The sequence below is a fragment of the Dicentrarchus labrax genome, unplaced genomic scaffold (genome assembly GCF_905237075.1).
Source record: "Dicentrarchus labrax unplaced genomic scaffold, dlabrax2021, whole genome shotgun sequence".
Taxonomy (NCBI): Eukaryota; Metazoa; Chordata; class Actinopteri; family Moronidae; genus Dicentrarchus; species Dicentrarchus labrax.
In genome coordinates this window covers 23641341-23652047 of record NW_026136722.1, presented here as the reverse complement: position 1 = coordinate 23652047, position 10707 = coordinate 23641341, and positions in this window count along the sequence as shown.

Genomic DNA, 10707 nt, shown 5'->3' with positions numbered 1-10707 from the left:
AGCCAGCTTGTCTCAGGATCTCAGCCGCTCTCCCTTTGGGTCTTTTGTCTTCACTCTAGCAATAACAATGAAGTGCCTTGGTCACACTAAAGGACTTTCTGTCTTGTGATCAGGAGTCTTGAAGTTGTTTGTGGTGTACACACTATGACAGTGGTTCTCAAACTTTTGTCATGAATATACCCCCTTTGAAATTTTTCTTACTTTACTTTTCAGCGAAGCACCCCATTACCAGTGCAAAACAATTCTGGTAGAAAAAGAAAGCCTACACTGTGAACCCAATGAGTTAATTCAACTCAAACTGTTTGAGGAAACCAGTAACCTTAAACAATTTAAGTTTATTAACGCACACAATTTAAGTATTAAAAAAATATTTTAGTTATTTAAAGTAACTTTTAACTAGTAAGTATATTACACTCATGTGCGGCTATTTTTTTATTTTTAAATTTTACTTATTTAAAATGTGTGAACAGAATTTATCAGACTTAAATACAACTTCTTTATACAAATTACCACTTAAGTTAAATTTACTTTTTCTTCCACTAAAGCAAATTATATTTTAGATATTATAATTATATATGATTCTATTACCTGTCAAAAAAGCTGACATATGATAAAAACAGTTTACAATTAATACATACAATCTTTAATTAGAAAAGTTGTTTAAAAACACGCACACACAAGGACAACCATTTACAGCATACTGAAACTGAGCACAAATTAGATGATATTTAGTTCGATCAGCCAGAGTCAGTAATCAATACACACATTATTAAACCATTAATCAAACCAATAACCTGTTTATCCGGGAAAACTCAATTCCTTTTAGACACCAACTTGTACTGAGCCTCTAAAGACTTTTGATGGGGCTCACACAGAATACACATCTTTGGGTTCTGGCAGTTTCAGTGTCTCCTCTCCTTCATGAAAGAATTAACTTCAAGCCCACACATTTTGCTTAATCTGTTGTTTATACACAGTCATGTGAAAAAATTAGGACACCCCATTAAATATTCAGTTATTCATTAAGAAATGTTTACATATCGATGTCTAATCTTGTTTTTATTTATCTCTGGAATAGAAAGTGATCTAATTGCAGGTAAACAGCAAAAAAATAACATTGTTTTACTCATTAAACAAAAGACATCAACATAAATGCATATTCTAACTGAGGAAAAGGTTAGGACACCCTACCCCCTAATATCTAGGGTTACCCCCTTTGACTGAAATAACTTCAGTGAGACGCTTCTTGTAACCCTCTACCAGTCTCTGACATCGGTCTGAGGAAAGTTTGCCCCACTCCTCAATGCAGAATGCTTTAACCTGTGTGATGTTTGAGGGGTTTCTTGCATGTACAGTCCGTTTCAAGTCACCCCACAGCATCTCAATGGGATTAAGATCTGGGCTTTGACTCTCCATTTCTTAGTTTTCAGCCAGTCCTTGGTGGATTTACTGGTATGTTTAGGGTCATTGTCATGTTGCAAGGTCCAGTTCCGCTTCAGCTTTAATTTTCTTACAGATGGTCTCACATGTTGCTCAAGCACCCTCTGATACACTGTAGAAGTCATGATGGATTCTATGATGGTGAGCTGGCCAGGTCCTGCTGCAGCAGAGCATCCCCAAACCATGACACTTCCACCTCCATGCTTCACAGTTGGTATGAGGTTCTTTTCCTGGAACGCTGTATTTGGTGTGCGCCAAACATGTCCTCTGTTCTGGTGTCCAAATAATTAAATTTTGGACTCATCTGTCCAAAGAACATTATTCCAGAAGTCTTGTTCTTTGTCTGCGTTCTCTCTGGCAAACTTCAGTCTTGCCTTAATGGTTTCTCTTGGAGAGTAAAGGTTTCCTCCTTGCACACCTCCCGTGAAAATTAAACTTGTGCAGTCTCTTTCTGATTGTAGAGGCATGCACTTTCACATCAACAGTCGCCAGAGCCTGCTGTAGGTCCCGTGATGACATTTTAGGGGTTTTGGAGACTTCTTTTAGCATCTTGCGGTCTGCTCTCGGGGTGAACTTGCTTTGACGGCCAGACCTGGGCATGTTGGCAGTTGTTTTGAATGTCCTCCACTTGTACACTATTTTCCGGAAAGTGGAATGGCTGATTTCAAACTCTTTTGAGATCTTTTTAAATCCCTTACCAGACTCATAAGCTGCAACAATCTTCTTTCTGAAGGCCTCAGACAGGTCTTTTGATCTCACCATGGTGAACAGTCAGGAGCACACCAAAATGAATGTCTGAGGTTTAAATAGGGCAAGCTTCCTACAAAATGCTGAGTAACAATGTTCTAATCATGTGCACCTGATGTGATACACCTGTGTTTGATTTCAGCCATTTTAAGTGGGAAAAAATGTGGGGGTGTCCTAATAATTCCTCACCAGAAATTGCATGTTTATTTTATTACATTATACAGAAAGTTTTAAAAAGTATTTTCTTCAGTTTTACTTGTTCAGTTATATTACTTGAATCTCTCAGTATTGTTAAAATTGATATTAAATAAACATATGTCTAAATATGTTAAAAAAAACACACATGTTTTCATAGGGTGTCCTAATTTTTTCACATGACTGTATACAGTAACCCTGCATATATAATCCAGAGCCTTACTCAGGTCAGGATGTTCAACATTATCCACAAATTTGAACTACTAATGTACAATATTTCACTGGATCTCATGAACTATATTTCTCTATCAGGAAGATATTCACTACAGACATCAGTTCTGGCAAGAAAAACCTTTTAGAGTTGAGCAGGGTAGGTGACAGATTAGTTGATGGACAGCTGCAGGAGCTCAACAGAGACATCTGGTGGATGTGTGTGGAGGAGGATAGAATAGAAACAGAGAAGTGCATTAATGTGACATCACACACAGAAAATATGCTTATCTGGGTACGAGGGACCTTTATAAAATATTAGATTTGATTAGATGTTAGAGTTATTGTCATTGTATGTTAATCACAACCAAATTTGGTTTGGCAGCAATCTGTTCCTCTTGCATATAAAAGAACATCAACAATCAAATATCTTCAAGCCACCAACTCAAAGCGTCTTTCTATCTTTCTCAGCTCTGATTGGTTGTTTTCATTCAGGCCCGGTGGATTCTTACAAATGCCATTAGAAGCACTAGAAGGAGCCAGAGGAACCTGATTTTCACAGATTATCTGTGAAAAAAACAGGTTCCTCTGGATCTAAAGGGATCTTAGCTCTGTGCTCAACAACTGTTTACAATCAGTAGGTATTATTAGTATTTCAATCAGAGTGTACTTTCTGGTGTAAAAAAAATAGTCCTGTCACAACTTTTCTATATTTAAACCTTGTGTTCTGTTGACATTGGGGTTACTTCCTCATTGTTCCTGGCCCCATGGACTCCAACGCAAATTTGTGTATGTAAAATAACAGAAATAATCGTTTTTCTTTTCTCCTGAATTTATTAAGTCCCAATATGTATAAAAGTAATGAAGTCATTGAAATATAAAAGATGGACGTCACGTCTCCACTTCCTCCTAATGAACAAAAATGAAGAAAAATATCCCAGACATGGCCGCTGCAATCTTTGGCCATTCGGAGCCAGAGTCTGTACAGTAGTGATCGGGGTCATGATGTAAAACCCCCTTTTAATAGCTTCAAATAACTAATTAAACCAACTTATCAGAAAAATTAACACTTGAACATACATCAGCGTGATAGGAACTACCAAAAATGACAGAAAAATGTATTTGACGTTTACTTTGATTTTACAGTTTGGTCCATGTCCCATCTACTAACACTGAGGCAGTGCGCTGTATGACCTATACTGCAGCCAGCCACCAGGGGGCTGTCAGGTCGTCCATCTTAATATGTCAATGATTGAAGTGGTTACCATTCCCATTGTTGACACATTACTTAAAATTGCTGGGAGCTTTTAGTCCAGTGTGCGGCAAAAAAGCAAAGCAAGAGCCTTTAGTTTTTCTAGCACCCGTATAATTACTTTTGGGATATGAGAGAAAGAGAAAGAGAAAGGTTTAACAGGGTGTATGTACCCTACACCCTGTTTAACCTTTCTCTTTGCCCCAAACTGGACCTGAACAGTTGATGAAGCTGAGACATTAATATGTTATGTGGACTGTGCATGCAGCAACATAAAGATTTCTTTTGTTTGGAAAAAAGTAATTCACAGACAAACAAAATACAGTATGTTGTCCTCCATATGTATGTACTATTACTGTTACGTTTTTATTTTTATTATTATTTTTAAACTCCAATAACACAAATCGAAAAAGGCTTATTTGGAATTTAGGAATGTAGTAGTGCTTCGAAGGTCCCGTCCACTAGAACTTGTGAAAATAAGTTGTATTTAACCATGTTTTACAGTTCTGCAGCTTTCTGAAGCCAACTTCTGAAATACCTCTTTTGTTCAAAATCATGTTTTTATGCAATTCTCGTAAAATTAGGAAAAGTCAAGAAGCATCTAGCTGATGAAACACTAAGTTTTAGCTGTTAAATAAGGCATCAAACAGAACATTTAGTTAATCTTTGTTCTTTAAAGGAAACCTCTTCAGTAAGTTAAACATCAACCCTTCCAAGGACAAACTGTCTATACATTCCTCCACTATACTGTGGCAGCCCTCCACCCCCTTCTTGGACCCAGTACTTCTTGTTCAGCAGCCAAGAGGTGACCTTTGCACTGTATGTTTCCCTTCCTGTGTCCTACCAACAGCCTCCTGCTCCTCCTACTCCTCCTCCTCTTCCTCCTCCTCTTCCTCCTCCTCCATTCAATCTACCGTACCCCACATCATGTACTGTACATGTGCAAACAGGCACATGCGCAGCACACCTCCCATGTGTGACCTACAGACTGACTTTACACACACACACACACACACACACACACACACACACACACACACATTTACATGCTGAAATCCCCACTGCTGCTAGCTTATATCCACTTGTTGTCAGCAAAACAGGTCCATGTTGCTTGTGTTGGCTTACAAAGCAAAAATGTGTGTTTTGGGTGTTTGAACATGTACATGGTGTTTCTTGTGCCAACATGAAGCTGAGGGTTTTATCTCTCTGCATATTAATGAGGAGCCTGCACACAGAGACAGATAATAATGAAGGCTGAAATGAGGAAAAGACTGTAGGGAAACAACGTCCTGGTGCCACATGTCGAAGTATCCTTGAGCAAGATACTGAACCCCAAATTGCTCCTGATGCCGCGTCGGTGTGTGAATGTGTATGAATGAGTTAGTTTCTGTTCAATGGACTTTGCCATCACTGAGTGAATGTGTGTGAAAGGTTGAATGTGGCATGTAGTGTAAAAGCGCTTTGAGTGGTCAGAATACTAGAAAGGCGCTATACAAGTACAGGTCCATTTACCATATGTCACTTTTTATGGGCTGAGACATCGACCTTGCCTCAGTACAGCAGACACACACACAGTATATGTTACAAGTGTGCACTGACACCCCTCCCTCCCCCTATAGGTCTGTTTAACCCTTGCAGAATCTGCAGCAGGCACGTCTTCTCTTTCAGTCTGCTGCTCTCTCCTCCCCCCTCCCCTTTTGTCTCTCAGCTCCTGGCAGTGCACATACCATGAGCACACACATGCACACACATGCACGAACGGCCGTAAAGCAAATCTACACACACCCCCTTTCAGTGAGATCACATTCAGCACAGAGCAGTTGCAGGACACACTGAAGCCCCCCTCTGGCATTTTGATTCCTGCACCGAGCTGTCTAACTCAGGACCAAGACATCCCATCTGCAGATAGGTAGGTATTAATGCCATTGTTTTATCAATTCAGTCTCATACAGTGGGTTTCTGCACAGGAAGACACTCATGTTACTCAAAGTACATAGTGTTCCCTCTTGACTGTGTGCACATGGACTCACAGGGGGTGTGGACTGAGCTGCCCGTTGAAGAACATTTCTATATGCTTCACAGAGGAGCTCAAAAACGTACAAACAGAACCTGTTTGAATTGGAGACGATGTACTTCCAGTGCTTTATAATATAATATAATATAATATAAGTATAGAACCACTTTTACACCTTTTCCTCCTATTTTATGCTGCAATCATTATTCTTTCTTCATCTTGTGTCCTCATGCCAGAGAATTTATGCATGAGAGAGCCTTATATCTGTTAGAAGAGATTTTTCCATGCAGGGAGTTAATTGCTTGGCATTTAATGCTAATGTAATTTAGGCACTTCACCCTTTTTTTTCTTTGTGGAATATGAATGAGCACTTCTTTAGGGAACAGCAGAGGCCCGTTAATGTGGGCTGCACATGGTGAGCAGAGGTTAAAAAGAGGATTCTGATGTTCCCTTTTCTCTGCAACTATTCAGCAACATGTCTGAGGTTGTGGAGCTCACACGAGTGCATTCGCTCAGGACTACATATCCCATAATTCATAGGCGTATGACATTTTTAAAGCTTCATCAGGTGTGCGAGTCGCAAGCCACAACGAGCTGTGGATAGGCACGGGGTCAGGTGAGACAGGCCAAGAACGCTGGTTAGATAAATGATGTTAAGTAATTGAAGTGGTGATTTATGTGTTTTGGAGTGAGAGACAATGAATGTGATCACTATGTCTGCAGAGTTTTGAAGTCAGAACGCAAACTTTGCAGACGAGGTGCCGAGTTTGCGCGTTTCTGTGCGCACAAAGGTGATTCTGGTAGTCCGCATGCAAAGCAGCAGCGGTGCGTTCAGACCAATGGTGCAGGTTGTTGCGTAACATCTGAGATGTAACATTACAAAAGCGTCTGTAAGTGATAATGGGTGATAATCTTGGGGTCTTCATCCTGTTGGTCGGTTCTCCAAAATCACACAAAGCACATTCTCACTTGTCACTAGTTCCTGTAGCAATTCCAGGTTGTACTTGCAGAGCAGGAGGAACAGGAACAGACTCTGAAAATCAGTTAATTTCATATTTTAAAGAGAAATGCATTTTTTCGTTATTGTAGACCATCCTTTAACCCAGTTTTCATAGTCATTTTCTTGTGAGGGTGTTGAACTGTTCAGTTTGGCAGCTTCTGGCCAGAAATAAAAGTTTGTTGGACTCCAATTTAAAAAAAAAAAAAAAAAAAATAAAAATCTCGGCATTAGTGGCAAATGTATCCAAACTAAACATGACTTTGCTATTGTTCTGCAGCTCGTCTGGATCCAACATAGAGCTGGAACATTAATCGATTAAGAGTGGATCAACAGAAAAAGAAATGACTTCTCAACTGATTGATTGCTTGAAAAATGACTGAATCAAAGAAAGTGAAAAGAGTGAAGCAAGCTCTAGTTCCAAGCTCTAAAATGACTTCCTCAGTTTTGTCATTTTAAACTAAATATGTTTGGAAAGACTGACGATTCATGAAAGAAATATAATCAGCAGATGAATTGATGGTGACTGTTAGAGTCCAAACTTTCTTCTGACAGTGACCTTGGAAAAACTTTGAGTTTGTTCCTACAAGGACATCAGTGTGACCCCCTGCTCCCACTTGCTGTTGAATAAAAACAATATAGTTGACTATACAATATAGAACTACATTGATTACTGATTAGAAAAGACACTCATGAAATACAAATGTCCTCTCACTTTGTTTAGCCCCAGAACATGTAGCAGCGTTACATTCCTCTGACCTTTTGTACCATGGCTGCCATTAGCTGTGATGAAGACTGCAGTGCATGCTGTAACCTCTTGCACACAGCTGCCACTAGGTGGCACCACTCAATGGGTGGACTGGGCTGTCGGTCTGATGAGACAGAGAGAGAGAGAGAGAGAGAGAGAGAGAGAGAGAGAGAGAGAGAGAGAGAGAGACCAGTTCACTCATCACACTGTGCATGGGCTGTGAAATATATGGATGTCTTTAGAGTTTTCTTCCACTACTCCTGACACATTCAGTGTTTAGTGAGTACAGTTGGGTAGGACCCCCCCCCTACTCATTGGTTCCTCATCAGTGAAGAACTATGTCACTTCTTTCATCCTCGTTGCCCAATCTCCCGCCTTTGTACTTCAGTCGTGGTCACTGCCCCTTCACCCTGCCCCCCCCCCCCTGACTACTGTGTACACATGTGTGCTTCCCTCTCACATGTTTATCTCCTCCCACCTCCTCCTGTGCACCCTCCCCCTTTCATCAACTCACTTTCAACTCCACTGTCTCTCTCCCACTCTCTCTCTCTCTCTCTGTCTCTGTGTCTCTCGGTGGCTCTGGGATCCGTAGGCGTTCGGAGGACAGGAACAGGACAGGACACGCACCCTCTACACCAAGCACCACAGACATGTCGGACTCCGAGACCGCCGCTGCTGCTCCCGCTGAGGCCCCCGTCCCTGCTGCTTGTGCCAGCATCAAGGCTGACCTGGACAAATGGTAGGTGACTGTGTGCATGTTGCAAAGAGGTGTGCATAAGAGGAAATAAGTGTAATTGTGCTTCACTGAAGAACAGTCCTTGATCACGACACAGGAGCACATAGGAAGCTCTTGCAAACCTTAGTGCACCTCTTGAACAAGTTCTCCTCTGGCTTCAAGAGTTGCCTCCAAACAGTCACAGAACAGCAACAGAACAGCTGAAGGCGGGGAAGCCCTGAGCAAAAACCTGACCATTTCAATTATTTGCGATTGGCTTGAATGACGGCTAACAAGCTGTCTGACGAAGTGCTGCATCCAAGCTTAGAGCAAATGTTCCTCAAAATTCTGAGCTCATTTAACATTGCGCAGGGCAACGAGCATCCTAAAATGCGCCATGCTAAAATGGAGTCTCTTCAGAGGAGACTGTGGTCAGCGCCGAAAACCACCAGGAGAGAATGAAGTCTTGCATGCTGAAATATAACTGAATTGGACATGCGGGCTGGGCGCAGGGGGTAAAGGTTAGGAAAACTTGGGGTACCCTCGGTAGGGTGAATGATTTGGGGATTAATAAAGTGTGGCAGCGGGGTGATGTTTGATGCTCATCCATACGCCTGGATGGAGGCTGGGAATCTGCTTGCGTCACTAGCTCAGTCCCCAGAATACTTTGCGTTAGCTCGTCCTGTTTGTCCCCGCCGTCTCCTTTCGCCTCTTGCTGTGTCAAGGGTCGGGGACACTAGCTCAGTGATATTGGAGGGTTTTTGTTGCGTGTATTCACAGCTGACACTGTTCTCTCTGCATGTGTGTGCAGATCAGAGGGAAGTGCAATGACATGCACATCTTCTCAGTTTCTGCACATCAACGGTCCACACCTCTTCTCTGGAACAGTCCATTCTGACAGATAGGGGTTTTTTGGTGGATGGTTGTTGTGTAAGCTGGGGCCTTAAGCTGTCATTAAATGGATTATCATAAGCAGTTAACTTATATCTCTACATTTGTTGAGCACTTGAGGCACTCATTTTCTTGCTGAATCTCTTCCAACCAGACTGTCGGGCATTGATAAGGTGTCAGTGGATGTGTGAAGCCTTTAGATAAGACGGCAGGTTGAAACAGAAGAGGCAGGGCTGGCAAGCCAAGGTGTGGTTGGTTGCCTAATCATGTGTAAAAGTTATACATTTGCCAACTTTGACACTACCACCCCCCCCCCAAAAAAAAAAAAAAAACCCTTTAGAGATCTGCTACAATGTACAGGCTTAATAGATTGACATACATTAATAGTTCTTTCCATTTTTAGGTTTTAGGAATAGAAACTGCTACTTTTGTATTAAACTGCAATGAAAGATATTGTTGTTTCTGTGTTCAGAGGCAGGGCAGTCATAGTGAGGGGCCATGCTGTTTACTGCAACTTGTTAAGTGCAAGTAAGCCTATACTGGGAAGTCTGGCTAAGGGCAGCACTCTATAGGTTGTTTCAAAGCAACAATAAGTTTATGCTGATAACGCGACCTGTCGGTCATGCTACATATCATGGTTTCGGGTAATTATTGTATGTGGGTCATTACATGCAGAACATGGACCCATGACCTTGAAAGGTGCAAAGTCAGGTTGCACCAGCATTAGCAAATGGGGCCTTAAACTACCAGTATTAATCTGAGGGCCACAGTGGCTCCTCACAGTTTACAGTTGCATACTTGACCCTGTTCGGTCTGGATACTTGACCTATGAGCTTTTAATTGCACATATTTCCCTCAAAACTTGACAGAGACCAAAAACAGAGCTGTGAATAATGGATTTCATCAGGTTGCCTCAGCTTTGCAAGCTAACCATGTTTTAAAAGACCAGTGTGCAGGATTTAGTGGTCAAGTTTCAGATTGGAACTCACTGAACACTGCTGGCATCTGTGTTTGATGACCTGGGAATGAGAACCTATCTACAGTCAGTGTTTGGTTTGTCTGTTCTGGGCTACTGTAGAAAAATAGCGGACTGCACGGAAGGTGACCTGCCTAACAATGTCTCATTCTAAGATAACAAAAACACAATGATTCCTATATTCAGGTGATTAAACACTAATGAAAACATACCTATTAATATTATATTCCATTTCTGACAGTAGATCCTCCTCAGTGTTACACAGTGGACCTTTTTAATATGCCGCCATTGACCTCTGAATTGGCACTGCCATTTTAAGTACCATTCAACTCTGCTGGCAACAGGTCACGGTAACAATTTGATCAATTCCATTAAGACTGAAGGTGAAAGTAATATTTTCAATCCAGGTTTTATGATCATTTATACTCTACTATTACAAGGTCTGCTTAAGGGAAAGTGTTCAAATTTCAGATACTCAGCTCCTCCTTGGACTCATGCGCCCTCACTCAGCATGTGGCCACT